Source organism: Peromyscus californicus, unplaced genomic scaffold (genome assembly GCF_007827085.1).
Source record: "Peromyscus californicus insignis strain IS unplaced genomic scaffold, ASM782708v3 Scaffold_13__1_contigs__length_99412109, whole genome shotgun sequence".
Classification (NCBI taxonomy): Eukaryota; Metazoa; Chordata; class Mammalia; order Rodentia; family Cricetidae; genus Peromyscus; species Peromyscus californicus.
In genome coordinates, this window is record NW_026294424.1 from 58,222,581 (window position 1) to 58,244,397 (window position 21,817).

Genomic DNA, 21,817 nt, shown 5'->3' on the forward strand with positions numbered 1-21,817 from the left:
GTACACTACATGTGGGCAGGTACCTAAGGAGTTCAGAAAAGAGTGTCACAGGCCCTGGAACTGGAGTTACAGACAGTTGTGGGCCTCCTGACGTAGGCACTGAGAGCTGAACCCAGATCCTCTGCAAAAACAAGTGCTTTAACCACTGAGAAATTCCTATTTGTCAGGCCGTGCCGTTTGCTTATCTCTCTGTTCCACATTCACATTGCAGATCTATTTATTGTAAATCTGAGCAATTCCAGAGAAAGTTCACTGGCAAGAAGCAAGAGTAGATAGACTGTCGAGATACAGAAACTGTGAAAACACCAGTTGCCGTGTGCCAGGCATTGTTCTGAGCTCGAGGGATGATCACATGGAAAGATGTGAGCGTGCATGGTTACCGGAGCAGTAGTGCTGCAGGGGAGCATCATTTTCCTTCCTCATTTGTCATAGATTATTGGAGCTCCTGCCTGAGAACTGTTGTAACATGAATTCTAAATGGTCTTTTAATATAAAAAAATCCCGGGACCTGATATAGGGGTGAAAGTTGAAAGGTCAGAGAGACAAAGGAACAAGCCACTTCTTACCTCTAGGACTCCTCAGCCTGAAAAGCTTTCCTCAGCTGCAAGACTTTAGTTCCTGTCTCCTCACGCGTTATATACTTTTCTCTGCCCACCCATATCAGTTGCTGTCTCAACTTTCCTAGTGCTGGGATTAAAGGCATGTGACTCCCAAGTACTGGGATTAAAGGTGTGTGCCACCACTGCCTGGCTCTGTTTCTCTCCTAGACTGAGTCAATCTCATGTAGTCCAGGATGGCTTTGAGCTCTCAGAGATCCAGAGGGATCTCTGCCTCCTGAGTGCTAGGATTAAAGGTGTGTGCCACCACTGCCTGGCTTCTATGTTTAATCTAGTGGCTTGTTCTGTTCTCTGATCTTCAAGCAAATTGATTAGGGTACAACAATATATCACCATAAATTGTGTCTGGAAATCTTTGGGATAAACAGTAAAGATACTTAAAATTGAAGGATTACCAGGAGTTAAATGTTAGCCTTGTCCCATACCCATTTCTCCCCTCATCCCCCCAAAAGAGCATGTGAGAGACAGTAGAAAATTCTGCCTCAATGTGTGGAGGGGACAGGAGAAGGCAAGGAAGTTGCAAGAGATGTGTCTTAGTTAGGGTTTTTATTGCTGCAAAGAGACACCATGACCAAGGCAACTTTTATAAGGAAAATATTTAATTAAGGGGGCTTGCTTACAGTTTCAGAGGTTCAGTCCATTATCATCATGGTGGGGAGCATGGTGGCGTGCAGGCAGATGAGGTGCTGGAGCTGAGAGTGCCACATCTTGACTCAGAGGCAACAGGAAGTCGATTGACAGTCACGCTGAGGGAAGCTTGAGCAAAAGAGACCTCAAAGCCCTCCCGCACAGTGACACCTTCCTCCAACAAGGCCACACCTCCTAAATAGTGCCACTGTCTTTGGGGGCCATTTTCTTTCAAACCACCACAAGACACAAGGAAGTTAAAAGAGATGCTGCAGATAACACAAGTCTCCCTGGTCCACAACACTCATATGATATGCATGTACCTTGAGATACTGGTGGGAAATAGGATGCTGGGATGTAGAGCACACATGCTTTCCCATAGTCTAGTGACTGGGTGATGCTCACACACAGTCAAGAGGAACATAAACAGAGATGCAAAGACAGTATGTGGGACTTTGACTAAGAATGAATTTCTTTGTCTGAAAGAGCTATCATATCTGCGGGCAGATTCCACAGCTAAGTGTTGAAAACCAATCAGAATCCTGCAAAGACCTTGGGACAGGCTTTGTTACAGCCGTAGCCAGCCAGAGCATCCTCTGACTACTGTCTGGCCTAGGAAGATTCAGTAAAGCAGCCTTGGCTACTGCCCAGACAAGGGTTAGCCCATCATTTCACAGGTTTTGTTCCTCTGAAGTTAAGAGTGTTGTTAGCGTGAGTAGTGTGTGCTTGAGAAGGCCTACCGTAGGGAAACCTAGTGTCTACCCTTTCAGTTATATGCTCTTTCTAAAACCACTTCTCAGTGATCGGTATGTTACATGCATGAACAGACATGTACAAGATGAAAGTAAAGGCCACTCCAGCTCCTCATCCTATCACCAAAGATAATTACTACAGTCTAGCTTCTGGCCAGTATTAACTCTTGACCACTCTGCCAGGGAGGCCTCTTCTCCATCTGCCCTCCTACCCCTGTCCCCCACTGCTCTAGCAGCAGCTTCCATGCCTACTTCTCTATTTGCCCTTCCAGGAGAAAGGTGAGTGAGGTCAAGATCAGTCCTCAATGTCAGATCCTGGAGCACCGGGGCAGAAGAGCACCCAGACTCACGCCATCCCTCAACAAAGGAGCGTCACCATATTGTCTTTCGAATAGGTTTATTTGTTCTTAAATTTTTAAATCCTAAACGTGGAAAAAAAAAAACCCTCCATAACCTGGAATATTCTTTGGGGGCTTCTTGTGCCCAGGGTGTTTGTAAAGAGGCTCTGTCCTTCTGCCTCTGCAGTGACCTCATCTCTGGTTCCTCAGGCTGTTTCCCAGGCACCAGTGGGAGCTGGAGGGAACAAAGGATGTTGGCAGCCATCCTCACCAGGGGACTCCAGGACCCAAAGGGTCTGTGTGACAGTTACACTCTCTTAACGTTATAACCCCCACCACAAAAGTCAAGTTCTTATCTAAACAATCTTGAGTTAGAAGAACTTTCATGGCTCCAGGGTGCCTTGTCAGCTGTAGCTGATCTCAGAAAATAAACATTTTATAACTGTGATAACGCAAGTGCCTCCAGACACAAGAGACACTCGTCCCGATGGATGGTTCTTATAAATACCCGGGCAGTCACACACTTGCAGAAATAGCTAGAATTTCTGTGACTTCATAGGGAACCAAATGGAAATGCCCTTGCCAAGTGGACGCTAAAAGTCATTCCACAGTCAAAATGCAGTCAGGCACCACGGGGGAGCCAAAGACATTTTGCTTCAACCCTAGCCTGGCCTCCAGCAGAACCCAACTTATTCGAGCCCTGGTATTGATGCTTTTATGCTTCGGGCCCACACTGTTGCCAAATGAACTCATTGAAGAGGTCTGACAGAAAGCACATACAGAATCAAGACACCACGGCCAATGGCAGGCCTGAGAGCGGGTTTGACTTGGTGGCCATACATTGCTCTGTCTATGGCCTCTGCCATCTGGAGTACCAGTGCCAGGCAGCCCAGTGGATCCTGAATGATTAAAGACAGGCCAAGGCACAGGTCCGTGAGACAAACATTTGCAGCATCCCTGGTATCAGAAGAACCCCATTTCCTCAGCATTTAAATCTTCAGATTTTATAGTGATAAAGGAGAAGCAAATTATTTTTCAAGGAAGGGAGATGTAGCAATCTCCCTGGGAAACTGTGTCTTCAGGAACAAGGTACCCATTGGCCATCCCTCCTACCCCCATGAGAACTGAAACAAAGGAGGCCTAACTTTATTCGCTGGCTCTATTTCCAGTACCGACAGCTCCCTGAGGGTAGGGATGCACTTAAGCCTGGTCAGCAGAGGCCAGGCTAGCCAAGAGAGTGTAGATGCATTTCTAAATGGTCTTATTAAATAAAAAAAAACATGGAACCAGATATAGGGGTGAAAACATGAGAGATCAGGGAAATAGGGAAAGCCACAGCTAACCTTACCTCACCAACTCCGAAGCTTCCAAATGCCATGCCTTACTTCTTGTCTACCCACGCCTATATGCCTTGCTGTTCTGTCATCTGATTGGCTCTCTCTGTCCAGCTACATCACTTCCTCTTCCTGTCCAGCTCTGTCACTTCCTGTACAGACCTCCAGACCTCCATGGTTAACTAGTGTTGGGATTTAAGGCATGTGCCACCACACCTGGCTGTTTCCAGTATGGCCTTGAACTCACAGAGATCCAGACAGATTCCTGCCTGCTAAGTGACAGGATTAAGGGCGTGTGCTACCACTGCCTGACTTCTTTGTTTACTTACAATGGCTGTTCCTATTCCTCTGATCTCTAGGCAAGCTTTATTTATTAAAGCACAAATAAAAATTCACCACATTTCAGCACCAATAAAATACCACCACAAGAGAGATCATGCCAGTTCAGACTGTCCTAAATTAAATCCCCCAAATGATCAGGCCCGGCATCCCCCTGTGATCTTGGTCTTACTATGTAGTGCCGATTGGTCCGGCACTTGTCATGAAGCTCGGGCTTGCTTCAAACTCTTAGCAATCCTCTGACCTCAGCCTCTAGAAGGCCAGGATTACAGGCCTGTGCACGCATATACTACCAGGGGTGGTCATTTCTCTCACTCCCCGTATTACCTGAGTTAGGGTCAGAGCCTGGGCCCTGGCAGCCTAACCAGCTAGGCTCAGGCACCCTCCTCAACAGACCAATGAAAAAGACAGTCAATAGAGTAGTGGGAAGTGCTAATTCAATGTGAGTGCGCTAGGAGAGGAAAAATGCCAACGTTCATGACCTTCTCCCCAAGCCCATCTTTAAGGTCACTTCATGAGGTTTAGGTTCAAACAGAGGGCAAGAAGTATGTGAGTGAGTCTGACACATTAAAACTGTGTGAAGAAGTCTATTCCAGGGAGACAAGTGTGTCATCATTGTCCACCCCCCACCCCCACCCCCCATGGCTGACACCCACCCACTGAACAGCCTTTCCTTCTCACAGAATGAGATTCAGGGAAATTCCATTTCGTGGGGACTATTGTTTCAATCATCTGATAGCCAAAGGGAGGGGCACAAATATCCCTCTTTAGAATAAGTTCCCTCCTGCCAGGATGGTTACACCCAGATTCCAGATCTTCTCTGGTGACTGTGCTCTGTGGGCCCTGGAGAGAGGATGAAGGCCTGGGAAATGCAGGTCAACTCTGGGCCGTCCCGGGGGGTAGGGAACAAGTATGAAACCGTGGCTTCCCTCCCTGGCTTCGGGATAGGTGGGCACCAACCACAAAGTTACCTCTCGGCCCTTCCAGGTTTTGCTAGAAGGTTCCAGCATCATCCGCCTGGGGCACAGTGGGTTGTGGGCCGCGGCCACCACGGACACCACCTCCCAGGCAGGAAGTGCTGCACTGTTGTTGGCTGGGAGGGCCAGAGCAAAGGGGGCTCAGCTCACTAAAAGACACTATTGTTCATGTGACATATTGGGAAACTATCAGATACTGCGAAGGTCCGCTGGGCCCCCAAATGCTGCGAACACCCCAGAAGCCCAAGGAGCCTTCCTAGTCTCCTGAAGCTGTACGACAAGGCTGCCCACGTTCCATCAGATGGTGACCCCAGTGTTCCGGTGGAAGCTCCACCTCAGCCCCCTTACCCCACCTCTCAGAAGGCCTGCCAAACACAACTCCCCCCCCCCCAGTGATGCTCAAGACCACTCCCACAGGGCATTTAAACTGTCCCCCAGAAAACAGGACACGTGGTCCTCCTCATCTCCTCTCTGGGGGTCAGAAAGTCATCCAGGAGCACTTTACCCATTAAACCTGGGCTTTTTCCTTAATTTGGTTTGATTTGGTCTGATTTGGATTGCTGTGTTGCCGGAGGGGCTTTTCGGGGTGCAGAAACTTTTCATCTAGAGGTTCCTCCATTCTCTTTGTTTCTGGTTCTACTTCATCCTTTCTCTGGGAGAAACTCCTTTGAAAAACTTCACTTTAGCTGTAAGAGCTAGAGGGGAGGTAAAAACAACAACAACAACAACAAAAATAAAAACCTACCCTCTCCTAGATGGGGCTCCAAGTAGAGCAGCCATTATCCCCTTGACCGGCAACTCTGTGCGGGAGGGAGGATGCTTTCTGTTTTATTCACAGTTCCCATCGTGCATCCCCACCCCAGACCCAGGGGCACAACCAGAAGCCCTGGGAGAAGCAGCAGGTGCTTTGAGCCTGGGTTACACCTAACTTAGCTCCACCCTCAGGTGACAGGCCTTTCCTCCAGGCTCCTCAGACAGGCCTCAGGCCTGTAGGTAGTAGAACACTGCTCCTGCCCTCTTCCTCACAGAGCTGGGAGCCTCGCACTGAAGACTCCCACACAAGACAATGCAACTCACACAGATGCTCTAGAATGGCGCTGACACATCCCGTAGCCGCAGGGCCAGGCAGCCTCAGAGCAGCTGGCCATGGACGAAAGCAGACAGACGTGCTGCTATATAAAGTGTTCATCAGAGCTTAGATGTGTCCGATAAAAAGAGAGTGTCCCATGTCCCATTAATAATGTTTATATCAATTACATTCTGAACCAGTATTATTGTTGATAGAGTAGATTAAACAGGCCATTACCCTTAATTTCACCCTTAAATGTCTGACTTTTATTTATGTGGCTTCTAAAGAACTGGAAGGAGCATGTGTGTGTCACAGTGTGGGCTTGCTCTAGGAGTACTGAAAACGAAAGCCCCGTCGATGTGGTCGGAGGGTGTATTCGCATTCCATCCCTGTGACAAAATACCCAAAGCTATGTGAAAAGAAGAAAGATTTATTCGGGTTCATGATTTCCTGAGTTTCACTGCGTGGCCACTTTGCCTGCTTTCTTTCAGGCCTGTGTCTGCGGCAGGGCATCATGGCGGAAGTATGGGGTGGGGGAAAGTTGTACACTTCCTAGCACCCAGGAAGCAGAGGAGGACCTCGCATTTTGTTGTATAGGACCCCTGCTCCAAACGTCATTCAGCCATGAATCCATGAATAGATGAATTCACCCATGAGGTCTGAGCCACTGATCTATGATCCAGTCAGTTTCTAAAGGCCTCCATCTCAGCACACCAGTGCCAAGGAGACGGGGCCTTCAATCAACGCATGAGCCCTTGGGAGACATAGAAGATATCCCTTAGCAGAGTGTCAGGAAAACTGGACAGTACAGTCCAGGGCTGAGCTAGGAATGCAGTGTCTCATTATGGGACTGGAGTTTGGGGGAGCCAGGGCCAGACCAGCTGCCTAGGGCAGCCTGGGAAGCCGTTCGTGGATGGGATTTTATCAGATGCCTACCTACTTCGGACAACTTTGTTAGCTCAAACCGGCTTTTGCTCATTGGCAGGAAGTAGGAGGCCAAGATGCAATCTGTCTCCAAGATGCTTCAGCCCAGAAGGGGTATGGGGTATGCCCCCATCAGAGACCAGCACTCAGTGGCCAACACAGAGGCATTTTTGAGTCCAAACAGCAAGTCCTATGGTAACAGCTGTGGTCTCTATGCTGCAAAACTGTCCTGAGCACTTAGTGATTGTTTAATGCTCTCACAAATCCCATCTGGGTGGTTTGATTGTGGCCTGTGTTTCATAAATAAGGACGCAAACTCTTCAAGGTTTTACTGACGAGCACATCTCACAGACGAGAAATCAGGATTTGTTCCCACCTCCCTGGATGCACTCTAGACCACCATGCACTACCTTGCTCCAAATTCTGTCCGGCTGAGGGGCAGCCCAGCCACTCCACCTGGCGAATCCACATCTGGCTGCTGATCCTTCTAATTGGGTCCAAGCTGCCAGGGAGCAAACACTGGTAGGATCAGCTAGCTCCTGTGGATCCAGCAGGTACAGCCTGCATCACCCGATTCCCAACCTGTGCTGTGCAGCAGCCGAAAGCTGAGCTCAAAGCTCAGCAGAGGGGTAGTTCCTCTATACGTCTCTGCCTTACTCCTACAGTCCCAAGGGGCCCCTCGGGATCTGTGTCTGCTCCAGGGGGGAGCTGGCCTTGGGCCTGTGCTTTCTGTCACGATCTCTGTTCCCCTTGGCAGGTTCCATCTGGCTTTTAGATATTATAAATAGCCGCAGCTAGGGTGTGACTCGGGTGGAGACCTGGAGCCTGCTGCTCCACCCTGAAGGGGGAAAAAAGGCTTATTTAATTCGGTTCTGCACTTGGCAGCCCTCTAGCTATTTAGAAGGCCAATTAGGCAGCAGCTGCCGTTGGGATTTTTCCTCCCCCTATCCTAAGATGGCCTGTCTTGATTTTTTTTTTTCCATGCCTGTTGATTTAAGCTTTTACAAGAGGTTGGGTGGGATGGGTGGGGTGGGTGGGGTGGGCCCAGCCCACAGAAACTCTGAACACAAGCTGTCTAAGCGTGGCAGGCTCTTGGCAAGCTCCTGAACTGGTGGTGGTAGTCATGGTGGGGTGGCAACTGAGAACCAGCCCTTCTCCGCTGCTTCCAGGATACAGGAGTTTGGGATGGAAAAAAAAAAAAAATGAAAGAAAGGAAGAAAAAAGATGCTTCCCTGAGAGAGGGGAGCCCAGTTGCTGGTGTCTGAGGAAGTCTCTAACTGAAGCCTCCTCCAATGTCCTGGAAAGTTCTGGAATGCTTGGCTGCTGCAGACTTTGGGTCACTGACGACTCATTCGATGCTGATCTCGTGTGTGCTGTGTTGGTATCTTTCGGGACTCCCTGTTCTGTCATAACCCTGGTGGGGATGAGAGCGCCTGCCCAAGTTCTGGGGAGGGTGGGCCAGCAGCAGCTGCACCTGGCACACAGTGGGACTCACTGATCATCACTTTGACTGGCTTCCTATTCCGGCGAGACACAAAGCCAGAGAGCAGGCAAGTGTGTGTGACGGACAGGAAGAACAGAATAGACCGGAGGCCTTCCGGTAACCAGTTCTTGTTGATATTGAAAGTGATTATTTTTAAATGAAAGCACTACATGATGCAATGATGTATTGTTGCATCATCTTAAAAGCTCTACAAGGTAAGTGATTACAGCAATAGAAAACGCAGAGAGTGTAGAACTCCCTCTCAGCAGACAAAAGAGAAAAGGATCCTTGTCCTGCAGAAGCCATTGCCATCATTTAAAGCTTGGCTGTGAGATCACTGGCCCTTTATCTGGTCACATATTACTGGCCTCGGAAGTTTTCCTGTGTCCCGCAGCCGCTTGGTCCCAAGTAAACACACAGAGACTTATATTAATTACAAACTGTTTGGCCTGTGGCTCAGGGTTATCATTAACTAGCTCTTACAACTTAATTCAACCCATTTCTATTAAACTATGTTTTGCCACGTGGCTTCCTGGCATTACCTGCATTCCGTTACATCTTGCTCCCCTCCCCATTTCCTGCAGAGCTCCATGTCTCCTCTGACTCCATCTTCTCCTTGGATTTCCCCGCCTGGCTCTATTCTGCCTTGCCATAGGCCATAGCAGCTTCTTTATTAACCAGTGGTAGCAACACATATTCGCAGCGTACAGAAAGACCACCCCACAGTGTGTCACTTTATGTTTGCATACACCTGTGCATTGGGAGGTACCAGGGCAGGCCTAGCCAAGGCTCTGATGCTGAAAGGAGCGAAGAGATAATCTATAATCTCCTCAGGTGTCATGAATATGCTTGGAGCTTATGTGACAAGTAAGAGTTGAAACTAGGGGTGTGGGGGTACAGGGTACCCCACAGAGAGTGGTGCTGGTATCGGTTTGACATCTGTTGAGAGTCTTTGTGGTGAGTCAGGACACGGTGGAGTCCATCACGCAGTGGGAAGGACTGAATGCGAATGTGTGCGCTCAAGTCTAACCTGTGCTCTAAAGCCATAGTTCTGTTGGAGAAGGGAGGGCCCCACCACTTGATTCATTTCACCTTAGCTTCCAAATGTCCCACCTCCAAGGACTGTCAGATCAGGTTTCCGCTCTCTTAATATCACACAATGGGGATAAGTTTCAGCATGAACCTCGAACCACGGCACTCCTGTTCGCCTACTGTATCTTGAATACCATGCCAGAATCAGCCTTCTCACAATTCTACAGTCCTGGACAGGTGAGAGCGGGGACTGTCACTCATCTCCCGGGTGTGCGCGCACTCCAGAGAGTGATCGCATAGGAAGTGCTAGTGTTCTGACTCGACCTCGGTGACCCGCCCAGCGTCCTGACGTCATCTTGTGTAAAATCCCCTTTAAGAAAAACTCCTCCACTTTTCTCTCTCTTTCCCCCTCTCACGAGAGGTAGCACACCTCTCTCTCTCTCTCTCTCTCTCTCTCTCTCTCTCTCTCTCTCTCTCTCCCTCTCTCTCTCTCTCCCTCTTTCTTTCTCTCCCCCTCTCTCTCCCCCTTCTTCCTTTAATAATAAAACTTTGCACATGGATGTCGCATCTGCCGTGGGAGTAACTTTCTGCGGTCCACACAGTCACATGACCTGTCTCACCTGCTGAGGGGCTCCTTGGTCCAAACCCGCCAAAGCCTCTCCAGCCATTTCACAACATTAACAGGAAGGGCAGACAATCCAACAAAGACCGAATGGATGAATGAGGTGTGGACTGTGATCTGTGTGGGCTTTCAGCAGGAGGGCTGGGGAAAGGCCTCGGGGAGCTCGAAAACATATGGACCTCTGTGGCTTTCAGACATGAGGAGTCACAATTGTGAGTTGAGTTCGCATTCAGAGTGACATTGACGTTGATCATGGGTGTTGCGGGGGCTCTAAAGGGTGAAAAGATTTTAGAAAATAAAACTTTTTAAGAATGAAGCCATGCAGCTGAAGCTTAAAAGAGGCATCTAAAAATTACTTTGACTCATAGGTTAGAATAGAGTCCAGTTGGCAGAAGAGGGTTATTTAGGAAAGTCCATTGTGTGTGAGACAGCCAGAATGCAGGTCAAGTCAACCTTACATGTAGCTGGAGTATCAGAAAAACATGAGACAGAGATAGCGAATACAACACATCCCTCTCTCTCTCTCTCTCTCTCTCTATATATATATATATCTATATATATATAGATATAGATATATATATATGATAGATAGATATAGATATTGATAGATATAGATACAGAGATAGATAGATAGATAGATAGATAGATAGATAGATAGATAGATAGATAGATAGATAGATAGATAGATTAGATCTAGATATACCTATCTGTTATCTATTGCCTACTTACCCCATGAAAGCAGTAGGGACAGATCAAATTTTGTAGATCTCTGTGATGGTTGGTAATCTTCACCCTCAACTTGGCTGGATTCAGAATCACCTAGGAGACACATGCCAGCCACTCCATGACTGTGTTTCTGGAAAGGTTTCACTGAGGAGAGAAATGCCCTGAATGTGGGAGGTGCCTTCCCTTGGGATCCTAGATGGAATAAAAGTAAACACCAGCTTCCCTCTCTCTGCTTCCTGGCCGTGGACACCAGCTGACCAGCTCCCGCCATGCCATCCCTACCATGGCGGACCGCACCCCTCCTTACCAATGAGTTAGAACAAGCCCTCCCTTTCTTGTTTCCTTTGTTTGGTAATTATCACATCAACGAGAAGAGTAACTAATAGTCCATCACTGTCTCTTTAAGTGTTATTATCTACTATACTACAGGTAGAATTCTGCAATTATTCCCCCCCCCCCCCCCATGACCAGGACAGGCCTCTAACTAACTTCTGTGTTGGGTTGAGGCAATTAAAAAAAAAAAAAAAACAACAAACTTTGAATTGGGGAAAAAAAAAAAAGCCTTTATTCAGATCTTGGCTTTTCAAGTCCAAAGCAATAGTTATAAAACAGAAACTGGTTTAACCTTGACTCTTCTCTTCTCCCTTGGCCTTGCCTTCCTCCTTCTGGAAGCCTGCCCTGGGAAGCCTGCTCCTCCTCCACACTTCTCTCTGCTCCCTCCTCCCCTCGCGAGACACCATTCCCCTGTACACCTGGAATGGAGCCCAGAAAGGGAGAGGTGAGGGAACAAGAGTCTTCTCACGTGGCAGGGTGGCCCAAACCATTTGGGCTGGGCAGCTGGCCTCCCCGGAGAGACCTGGCAGCCCATGAAAGCTGACCCTGTCCGCAGCCTCCAGCTGGGCTGCTTTCTCTCGCTGTCCCCTGACCCGGGTTGAAGCCGACTCTGAGCCTCAGAGCGGCCTTGTGTGACTCCTTCCCTGGCTGAAGGGATTCTGATGGTGTAAGAAGCAGCCTTTTTCGACGGAGGTCTTCTGTTTAGGCCCACGGGCCCCAAGGCCATGGTACCTTCATCCCTGCCCTTTCCCATGGGGCCCCATATCCAGTGTGGAGACTTGTCTTTTGTCACTAAAGAAGTGGCCGTCACTAACATTGAAATGTCACCGTGTCCATCACTGTCCTATGACCTTCACATCTACGATTTAGTGACGTTAATGCTCATCACCACAGGCATGATAGGTGAATCTGGCAATCCATATCCATGGCACTGACTCTAAACTCTGGCCTTCAGTCTGTTCATCATAATACAGCACATGAACATTTCACTGACTGCTGGTTCTGTTGCAGAAGTGGGAACCAGAAGCCTGAGGCTTTATTGACCATAAACTTACCGTGACACTTTGAGCAGTTGAGCAGTATCTCTCCCAGGGTCTCAGTTTTCTCAGCTATAAAATGGGGTGGACTTGCTAACACCAAGGTCCTTTCCTACACTAAAATTCCACGACCTAACATAGCTTTAGCAGAAAGAATGGCTTTGAAGGATATGGAGATGGGAGATGGAAAAGAAAAATAGATAGGATCTTGGGCACAGCCAGACTCAGACAGACTGGTATAAATACCCCTGACATCTTTAGCATCTTCAGACATTTCGAAAGGTTAAGTATACACTTAAAATGCCTTGAAATCTAGGTCTCTGTTAATTGCTTCTTTCTCAGCTCTAACAAGAAGGCTCAAGAAAAAGAGAGTCTTCGGCACATTGTCTCGAGACCCTTAAAACATTTGTTCTCCTGACTCATTAACTCCACACCAGAAATAGATTTCAAAGAACTAATCAGAAGCATCCATGAAGATTTATGCGCAGGAGAGTGAATCATAGTCATCTTCATGGTAGCATAAACTAGAAACTACTCCCTTCACTCCATTTCTGTTCACATGATACTTCCCTTAGAAAAAGGTTTCCAAATGCACAAATGAACAAGGATCAGTGTCAGGGCAGGGGAGATGCTTTGTTAGCAAAGTGCTTGTGGCATCAGCGGGGTGGGGTGGGGTGGGGTGGAGGTGGGGGGGTGGGGTGTGCGCATGACACCTGCGTTTGGTCCCCTGGATCCCACAAAATGAGCCAGGCATAGTGGTGCTCACCTTTAATCCCAATACTTGGGAGGCAGAGGAAACAGATCTCTGTGAATTCGAGGCCAACTTGGTCTACATAGAGAGGGCTAGGACAGCCAGAACTACATAAAGAGACCCTATCTCAAAAGAAAAGGTAAACAAAAACAAACAAACAAAATGGGCTGGAGAGCTGGCTCAGCAACTAAGAGCATTGCTTATTCTTCCAGAAGACCTGGGTTTGATTCCTACACCATACCAGGGTCCAGTGTCCTTTTCTGGCCTCCGCAGGTACTGCGTACATGTGGTGCACAGACATACATGTGGGCAAAATGCCCATACACATATATATTTTTAAAAAATATATATATTTTTTAGAGCAAGACATGGCAAGTGCCTGTAATCCTAATATTGGAGAGGCAGAGACAGGAGGATCTCTGGAATTTATTAACCAGCTGTTCTATCCAAACTGGTAAGCTCTAGATTCAGTGAGAAACTCTGTCTCATAAATAAATAAATAAATAAATAAACAAACAAACAAATAAAGCAAGCGGAGAGTGATTGAGGAAGCAGCTGACATCAATTTCTGACTTCCATCTACAAGTGCACATATGCACACACACACACACACACACATGTACACACACATGTACATGCACATAAATACATATAGCCCTGTCTCTTGACCTTGTCTGTATTTTATATCAATACTATCACTATTTGAAATATGTATATATTTGTTTCCTTTCTAACCCACCTAAGATGTGTGCTTCATGAAAGTTGGTTTTCTGTGCCTGGAAGCACATTTAAATCCAAGGATGTTTTTAAAGGAAAACAATTTGGCCGGACATTAGTGACACATGCTTTTAATCCCAGCACTGGGGAGGCAGAGGCAGGCAGATCTCTGAGTTTGAGGCCAGCCTAGTCTAAAGAGTGGGTTCCAAGACAGTCAGGGCTACACAGAGAAACCCTGTCTTAAAAAACAAAACAATACAAAAATTGAAAAGACAATTAGACATTAAAATTAATATTAGTTTGAGAATATGAAGAAAAGGTCCTTGCACAGTTTCTCAACAATCTCACAGTGCATCTGATTCCAAAGTTAACAGCTAGATCACCAGATCAAACAACAGCCCCTGGTACATAGAAGTTACCTAAGAAATAATCCTAGAATGAAAGTGTCCAACAGGAGAAAACGGATACTAATAGAACAAAGGGAAGCAGAAAGAGGCTTTGTTGTATCAACGTTGTGACCAATAGGAAGAAATGGATGTGAACCCAAGTCTGTTCTTTCTGGATGGATGGCTTCCCACATAGACTCCATTCCCAGCTTCCCTTGCAGCTAGGTATGACTATGCAATGGTATTCTTGCAAATTGACTGAGCAGAAATGACCATGCCACTTTTTGGCCAGAGTCTTAAGACCAGGGGTATCCCACCTCTGAGCTGGCCAACATCTGGATGTGGTGGTGATTTAATCTGACTAGGTCCTGAGGAGGATTGTAATCATGGAAAGAATCAGTGTTCCTGATGACTGAATAAGGACCTTCCCCCCTAACTCATACAGTTCACATCAGGATTATTATGTAACAGAGAGACGACTTTCCTTGTTCTTTAAACCATGGTATCTGCGAGCTTGTTGATACATCTTACAGTGCTCCATGCTTCCCACCTCCTTACCTCACTTCTCCTTTCCCTTCCTTCAGATTCATCCCACCATGGTATGAACAGCCAGACAACTGGGCTTACGAGGATGTTGGCTCCAACTGTAAAGTAAGGAAGCAATCCTCAGCTTAGAACCCATGTTGCCTGCAATTTTCTATCATGCTCTCCTGTAGACGGAGTAAGCTCTGGGGCCCATGAAGTTATGTCAATCACAGCAAAAGGCTTCTCCTCCAGAGAAGAGGACTGGACAGGAAGATGTTGAAGAGGCATAATGAATAAATAAGGCTGTAGCAGTTCACTTCCCAAGGGTGTCATCATATAGAAAAGGTGGCTTAAATGGTCCCCATCTCCCTCCTTAGGGAACTGGTCATGGCTATAGAAGGATATAGAAGGCTCTGGAGCCTTTGATTTGGCAGTCTGCTGAAATGAAACTCTCCCTCCTTTCTCATTTTACCCTGGCCTTGCACTCATATTCTGGAAACTGCTTGCAAATGGTTGTCTTAGGGTTTCTATTGATGGAATGAAACACCATGACCAAAAGTGAACTGGGGAGGAAAGGGTTTATTTTTTGGCTTTCATATCCTGAGTCACAGTCCACTGAGGGAAGCCAAGGCAGGAACTCAAACTAGGCAGGAACCTGGAGGAAGGAGCTGATGTAGAGGCCATAGAGGGGTGCTACTTACTGGCTTGCTCCTCATGGCATGCTTTCTTATAGATCCCAGTGTTGTAGAATATTATTTTAAGATGTGTTACATTTGTTTATGCTGGGGAACATTTGTTTAATGATGCAAAGATGTGTTGCATTCTTTTATGTTGCATTTGTTTAACTCTGTGAAGCTGTGTTACTGTGCCTGTCTAAAACACTTGATCGGTCTAGTAAAGGCCAATAGCTAGGCAGGACAAAGGATAGGCAGGGCAGGACAAAGGATAGGCAGGGCTGGCAGGCAGAGAGAATAAACAGAAGGAGAAAAAGAGGGATCGGGAAGCAAGAGAGGAGCAAGGAGCAAGAAAAGAAGGGGCCAGTCACCCAGCTACACAGCCAGACACGGAATAAGAAGGAAAGAAAAGATATACTGAAATAGAGAAAGGTAAAAGGCCAGAGGCAAAAGACAGATGGGATCATTTAAGAAAAGCTGGCAAGAAACAAGCCAAGCTAAGGCTGGGCATTCATAAGTAATAAGACTCTGTGTCTATTTTTTTGGGAGCTGGGTGGTGGGTCTTCCAAAGGGTCAAAGAGTGAAAAAACAACCAACAACATCCCAGGGCCACCACGCCAGGGATGGCACCACCCACAATGGGCTGGGACTTCCTCCACTGGTCACTAATTAAGAAAATGCCCTACAGGCTTACTTACAGCCTGATTTTTTTGTTTGTTTGTTTGTTTGGTTGGTTGGTTTTTGGTTTTTGGTTTTGTTTTTGTTTGTTTGTTGTTTGTTTGTTTTTGAGACTGGGTTTCTCTGTGTAACAGCCCTGGTTTTTCTGGAACTTGCTTTGTAGACCAGGCTGATCTTGAACTCACAGCAATCCACCTGCCTCTGGCTCCTGAGTGCTGGGATTAAAGGTGTGTGCCACCATTGCCCAGCTACAGCCCAGTCTTACGGAGGCATTTCCTCAGTTGAGGGTCCCTCCTCTCGGATGACTATAAAATTGACATAAAACTAGCCATCACAATGGTTGACACAATATCAGAAAAAAAAAAAAAAGGCAGTCAGAAACTCTTCAATTATAAGGAAAGCACAGAGAAGAGCTAACACCCTGAGATACGTCTCTGCCAACAGAGGGTGTCTTTTCTCTTCTTGCGTTCTCAACAAAATGATGAGATTCAGCACTTTGACTGCTGTGGCTGAGCAGCTGTTCTCCCTGTCACAGATCTATTAGCTCCATGCCTCCTCTGCAGAGTGGGTGGTGCAAAAATAAAATCTGCCAGGGAGAAGCTGACAGAGACGGGAAAGGCAGTGAGGGTCCTCTGAGCTATCGGGAGCTGGGATGTGACCCAGAATTCAGAGGAAAGGGCATCTGGGGAAGCGAGTCCGTACAGTCCTTGTTCAGCTCACTTGTCTCTAATGAGGGAGAAAATTTTCACAGCCACAAATGACTGCAAGTCAGAGAGCTAAACTGGGTTGAAAACATGTTTTGCGTTAGAATATTTCTTTGTCCATTTGGGCTGTTATAACAAAATGCCTTAGGCGGGATAGCTTATAAACAACAGAAACGTATGGATTTGTTGTCTGCCCAGGGCTCCTTCCTGGTTCACAGTTGGCCTCTTACTACCCCCTTAGGTGTCAGAAGAGACAAGCATCTCCCGGGTCCCTGAGGGCACTTCTCTTGCATGTAGAACTCTGCCCATGACCCAGTGTCCGTACAAAGATTCTATCTGTTGAGATCACCACTCAGACAGGCAGGATATTAATGTATGAGTTTGGGCATGCAAACCTTCAGACCACAGCAGGAGCATTCACAATATTGATGCCCTGGCTATTCCCCACCCAGGGGAGGCTGTCCAGTACATCTGAGAAAATTTTAAGTGACATGGGAAACTTGGCCATCACTTTACCTCCAATTCTCCTCTTTCTGCGTGCCTGTCAATTCTTTAACTCAGGAAGGTCATCTGGAACCTTCTCTCCAAAATAACATCTTCTCAAACAAAATAAAATTAACAAACAAACAACAACAGCAAAACCAGTCTCTTCCTTCCTCCTCTCCCTTGCTAAAATGGCAGCACCGTGTGGGAAGTTCTTGAGGATTTCAATCACCCGGCTTCCTACCCTTCACAACAAAGGTTAATGGAGAGGGGAATGAAAACAACACATCGTCTTATGAGAAATGAAAGACGGCCAGATGGAACCCACGGAGGGCGGCTGCGATTTCAATTTCCTTACTGTAATGAAAACTGCATTTCCATTAACTGCTGCGGTAGACATTATTTACCGTCAGAGTCACCTGCGCCGGGCTGGGCTGCTCCTGGATCTTACAATGAGGCCCCGGCTCTGCAGAGCTGCCTGCCGAAGCATCGCTTCCTTACTACCCTCCACGTGGACCTGGGGCTGCTGCAGAGGGCAAAGGCTATGCGCTGTGGGCGTGAAAGGGGGGGGGACTCTGAAATAGAACCAGGGTAGGCTTTGAAAGTCCTTCTCCTTCCCCCAAGCTGGTACCTCTCTTTGCCCGGTTAGAAGTGTTTTATTTTTCTGTGTGTTTCACAGACAGCCAGATATAGGTCAGTAAGTAGCTTCCAGGTACCTGGCATGCTTTGTGCCTTGTGTCCTCATCGGACCCCACACCCAATTGTGAGATTGTCCTGCAGGATGACCCCTTCCCTCTTCTCTAACAATAAGATCTTACTTTTTCAGCTTCGCTGAAGATGACTTCTTGCAACAAGACCACCTTCCCCAGCATCCTTTGGAGCGACGGGCAGCTGTATGGTCACTGGGAGTTGAGGACGCATGTTGTCCTCACCCAGTTGTCAAGGGGTGTCCATTTTGTCAGCTGGGATGTGTACTTGATAGCTGGACATGAACAAGCTTCTTACACCCTGAGTGAAAAGCACTTGCTGGCCAAGTGCTAAGGAGGAGCCCCAGTGTGTGACGGAGGGGAGAGTTTGAAGACCTTTGCAGCTATGGTTGAACTTCCTATTAGATTTGCTGCTGGAAGATGGCGAAGGAGTTGTTGCAGACCATGGGCTATGGGGCCACTAAACCTGAGCTAAAAATTTTGCCTCTCCTAGGCTTATCAACTTTGGGGCCTTATGTGAATTGTATCAGTGCTCTCTGTCTGATTCTTCACTGTAGAATTAGTAGAAATAAAACTTTAAGAGATTTTGTGACAAATTAAATTACCTATTATATATATTTGTGATTTTATAAATATATATATATATATATATATATATATATATATATATATATATATATATATATATTTCAACATAAAGCCAGGGGTTGCAGCTTATGCCTGGGAAGGCTGACACAGGAGGATCATGTGGTCCAGTCTAACCTGGGCTACAAAGTAAGAGCTTGTCAAAACCAAACCAAATCAAACAATGAGACTTTCCAGCATCGAGCCTGGCGTGTGGTTAGGGCATGACACATGCCAGGCAGCCCTCTGCCAGTGTCGTGGGGGAGGGGTGGGCGAGCCTCAGAGAAGCCACAGACAGTCAGACCTGGGAGTCATCAAGGTTTGTGATTTTCCACGACCATGACCACAGTGAGCACCCAGAAGTCACTAGGAAAAACAAGGAAAAGTTAGCTTTAGCCTTTGTCTGATGCACAACCCCACACAAGCAACTTCTCCCCCAACTTCTTAGGTAGCTCGGTTCATTCTTCACATTTGTGTGTCTGTGTGTGTGTGTGTGTATGTGTGTGTGTGTGTGTGTGTGTGTGTGTGTGTGTGTGTGTGTGTGTGTGTGTAATGTCACGGTGCTTGTGTGGAGGTCAAAAGACAACTTACAGAGATAGTTCTCTCCTTCCACAATGTGGACCCTGGGGGATGGAACTCAGATTATCAACTTTGTCAGCAAGCACCCTTGTCCCCCGCCATCCCCCTGCCCCCCACCCCCAGCCCACGTCATTCTTTGAGTTCAAAGTTAATGTCTCTTACAACAGATCTGTGAAGTGGGATTTGTTTATTTGAATCATTGTGCCCCAGAATTGCATGTGGCAATGTTTCCAGTAAGCAGTGTTTACTGACCGTGATCTTTGGATGACGATGCTATCCTCTGTGACATGGTGACACTCCCTTTTCCTTCACTTCATAGTGATTAGCTTTCTCATTTTCAGATAATTCAAACCTGAAGCTCTCTCCACCTTTAGAAGTTCAAGTCCGTGTCAATGGAATCTTTCTTACCTGAACTTTTCTAAGATCAAGCCTAGGTCTTGGATGCAATTCTTCTACATCCCCCGTGGGCTCGGAGCCACTAGAGAGAGGCTGGTGGTTATTTTCAAGCCAGATGCATCGATATGGCTGTGCCCTCCATGAAGGTCAAGGGTGAGTTTGCTTTCCAGCATGTCCCCACTTTCAGCTCAGAAAGGCCTCAAAAATAGGAACAGGATGACGGTGGAAGGGGTGAGAACGGCCAGGCTGCCAGGCTGCCAGGCTCACTGCAGGAAGCAGTCCTGGGTGAATCAAGACCTTGACGTGATACCTACACAACCCAGTGTCCTCACAGAGCCCAGGGATGGTGGCATTTGTCAGGCTTTAACCCTACACCCCAGTCCCCCCCGTTTGTCAGCAGCACCCCATCTTCCTTTTAGGAGGTTTGGTGCTGTGGACTGTCGTCGGATTGGGGGCGGGGTGGGAATGTTTGCTTCTTGGAAAGAACAAGGGCCAGAGTCTCCCTCTCGGCACATCAAACAACTGCCAGGGTAATGTGGGATGGCGGGAGGTCATTCGCCATAGGCAGAGCAGTGTGAGGACCACACACAAGCTCCAGGCTCAGCAGCCGCATCCCCACCAACGGTGTCCCCACCCACTTTCCAGACCCAGATTTTTTTTTTCAGCTTTCCACAGATTCCAATGCCCCCCACACACTTTGAACATCCCTCTGATTCTTGAGAGAGCATGCTAGTTGAACGGTAAGAGCAATTTCACGGATGTTCTTTGTGTTCACCCGCGGCCCTGATGATGGCTTGGTTAAATGTACAGATAGCAGAAGTTGCGGAGAGAGGGTGCACAGTTGAACCCAGTGTTTTTCAATTAGCAGTGGGGAGACTGAAGTAACTTGAGGGCCATGATAGTGACCATTTCTAAGATGATTATGGGGGCTGGAGAGATGGCTCAGTGGTTAAGAGCACCGGCTGCTCTTCCAGAGGAACTGAGTTCAATTCCCAGCAGCCACAACCGTGGGATCTAATGAGATCTAATGGCCTCTTCTGTCATGCAGGCATACATGCAAATAGAACACTCACATACATAAAATACATAAATAGGTAAGTAATAATAAACTTTTAAAACTTTAAAAAAGTAAGAAATACGATTGCAGATCTGAAGACAGCCCAGGGCAGCACGCTCTGGGCGCCAACACCTGCTTTTGCTATCGCTGAGGCATTTTTCTCACCCATCAGGAATGCACCTTGGCAGATGCTCGCCTCCTTCGCAGTATGCATGCTGCTCTACTGACTCTTCACATATTGGGATGATTCAGGGGCATTTTCTCCAGCTTGAAGCAGTGGGTGTGGTGATGGCTGTTTCCAGATAGAAAACCATGGACTCCTGGAAAGAGCTGAAGAAATGATTGGCTTGTGCTTTGGTTGCATTGAGAAAGCAGATCCTGGGGCTTGGACACATCCATCAAAGGTTCTGGCTCTCATTTCTACACCACAATTGTTCCCTTCCAGAAATATGGACCCCATTATTAAATGATATGAGAAAATGATTCTTGTTGTTTTTTTTTTTTTTTGAGAGTCTATATTTCAAAAGGAATGATTTTTGAGAAGCACATTCCACAAGCCACGTTTGGTGGTCTAATTCCCAGTGCAGTAATCCTTCTGCTTCTTCCCAGTCTCTTTTGGAACCTTCTGGGTGGTAGTGTGGTGGTGGTCATGGTGGTGTGATGGTAGTGTAGTGGCAGTGTGGTGATGGTAGTGGCAGTGTGCTGATAGTGGTGGTGTGGTGGTGGTGGTTGTGGTGATGTGGTTTGGTGGTGTGTGGTGGTGTGTGGTGGTGTGGTGGTGTGGTGGTCGTGGTGGTGGTGATGTGGTGGTGTGGTGGTGGTATGATGGTGAGGTGGTGTGGTATGGTGGTGGTGTGGTGGTGGTGTGGTGATGGTGTGGTGGTGTGGTGGTGTGGTGGTTTGGTGGTGTGGTGGTGATGTGGTGGTGTGGTGGTGTGGTGGTCGTGGTGGTGTGGTGGTGGTGTGGTGGTGTGGTGGTTTGGTGGTGTGGTGGTGTGGTGGTGATGTGGTGGTGTGGTGGTGTGGTGGTCGTGGTGGTGGTGGTGTGGTGGTGTGGTGGTCGTGGTGGTGGTGGTGTGGTGGTCGTGGTGGTGGTGATGTGGTGGTGTGGTGGTGGTGTGGTGGTGTGGTGGTGTGATGGTGTGGTGGTGTGTGGTGTGGTCGTGTGGTGGCGGTGTAGTGGTGATGTGGTGGTGTGGTGGTGTGGTGGTATGGTGGTGTGGTGGTCGTGGTGGTGGTGGTGTGGTGGTATGGTGTGGTGGTGGTGTGGTGGTGGTAGAGAGATGACAGAGAGGAGAGTAGGGAACAAAGGAGAAAGGCAGATGT

At 47.5% G+C, this 21,817-nt stretch overlaps 1 long non-coding RNA gene across 1 annotated transcript; it reads right to left on the minus strand.

Annotated features, from left to right (window-relative positions):
* Window positions 1-8,634: 8,634 nt before the first annotated feature.
* On the minus strand, window positions 8,635-18,402 carry LOC128108884 (uncharacterized). Its single transcript, XR_008217611.1, has 4 exons — window positions 17,947-18,402; window positions 10,844-10,933; window positions 10,113-10,384; window positions 8,635-9,721 (listed from the first exon to the last, which is right to left on the minus strand). It is a non-coding gene; the product is annotated as an uncharacterized LOC128108884 (long non-coding RNA).
* Between the last annotated feature and the right edge of the window lie 3,415 nt (window positions 18,403-21,817).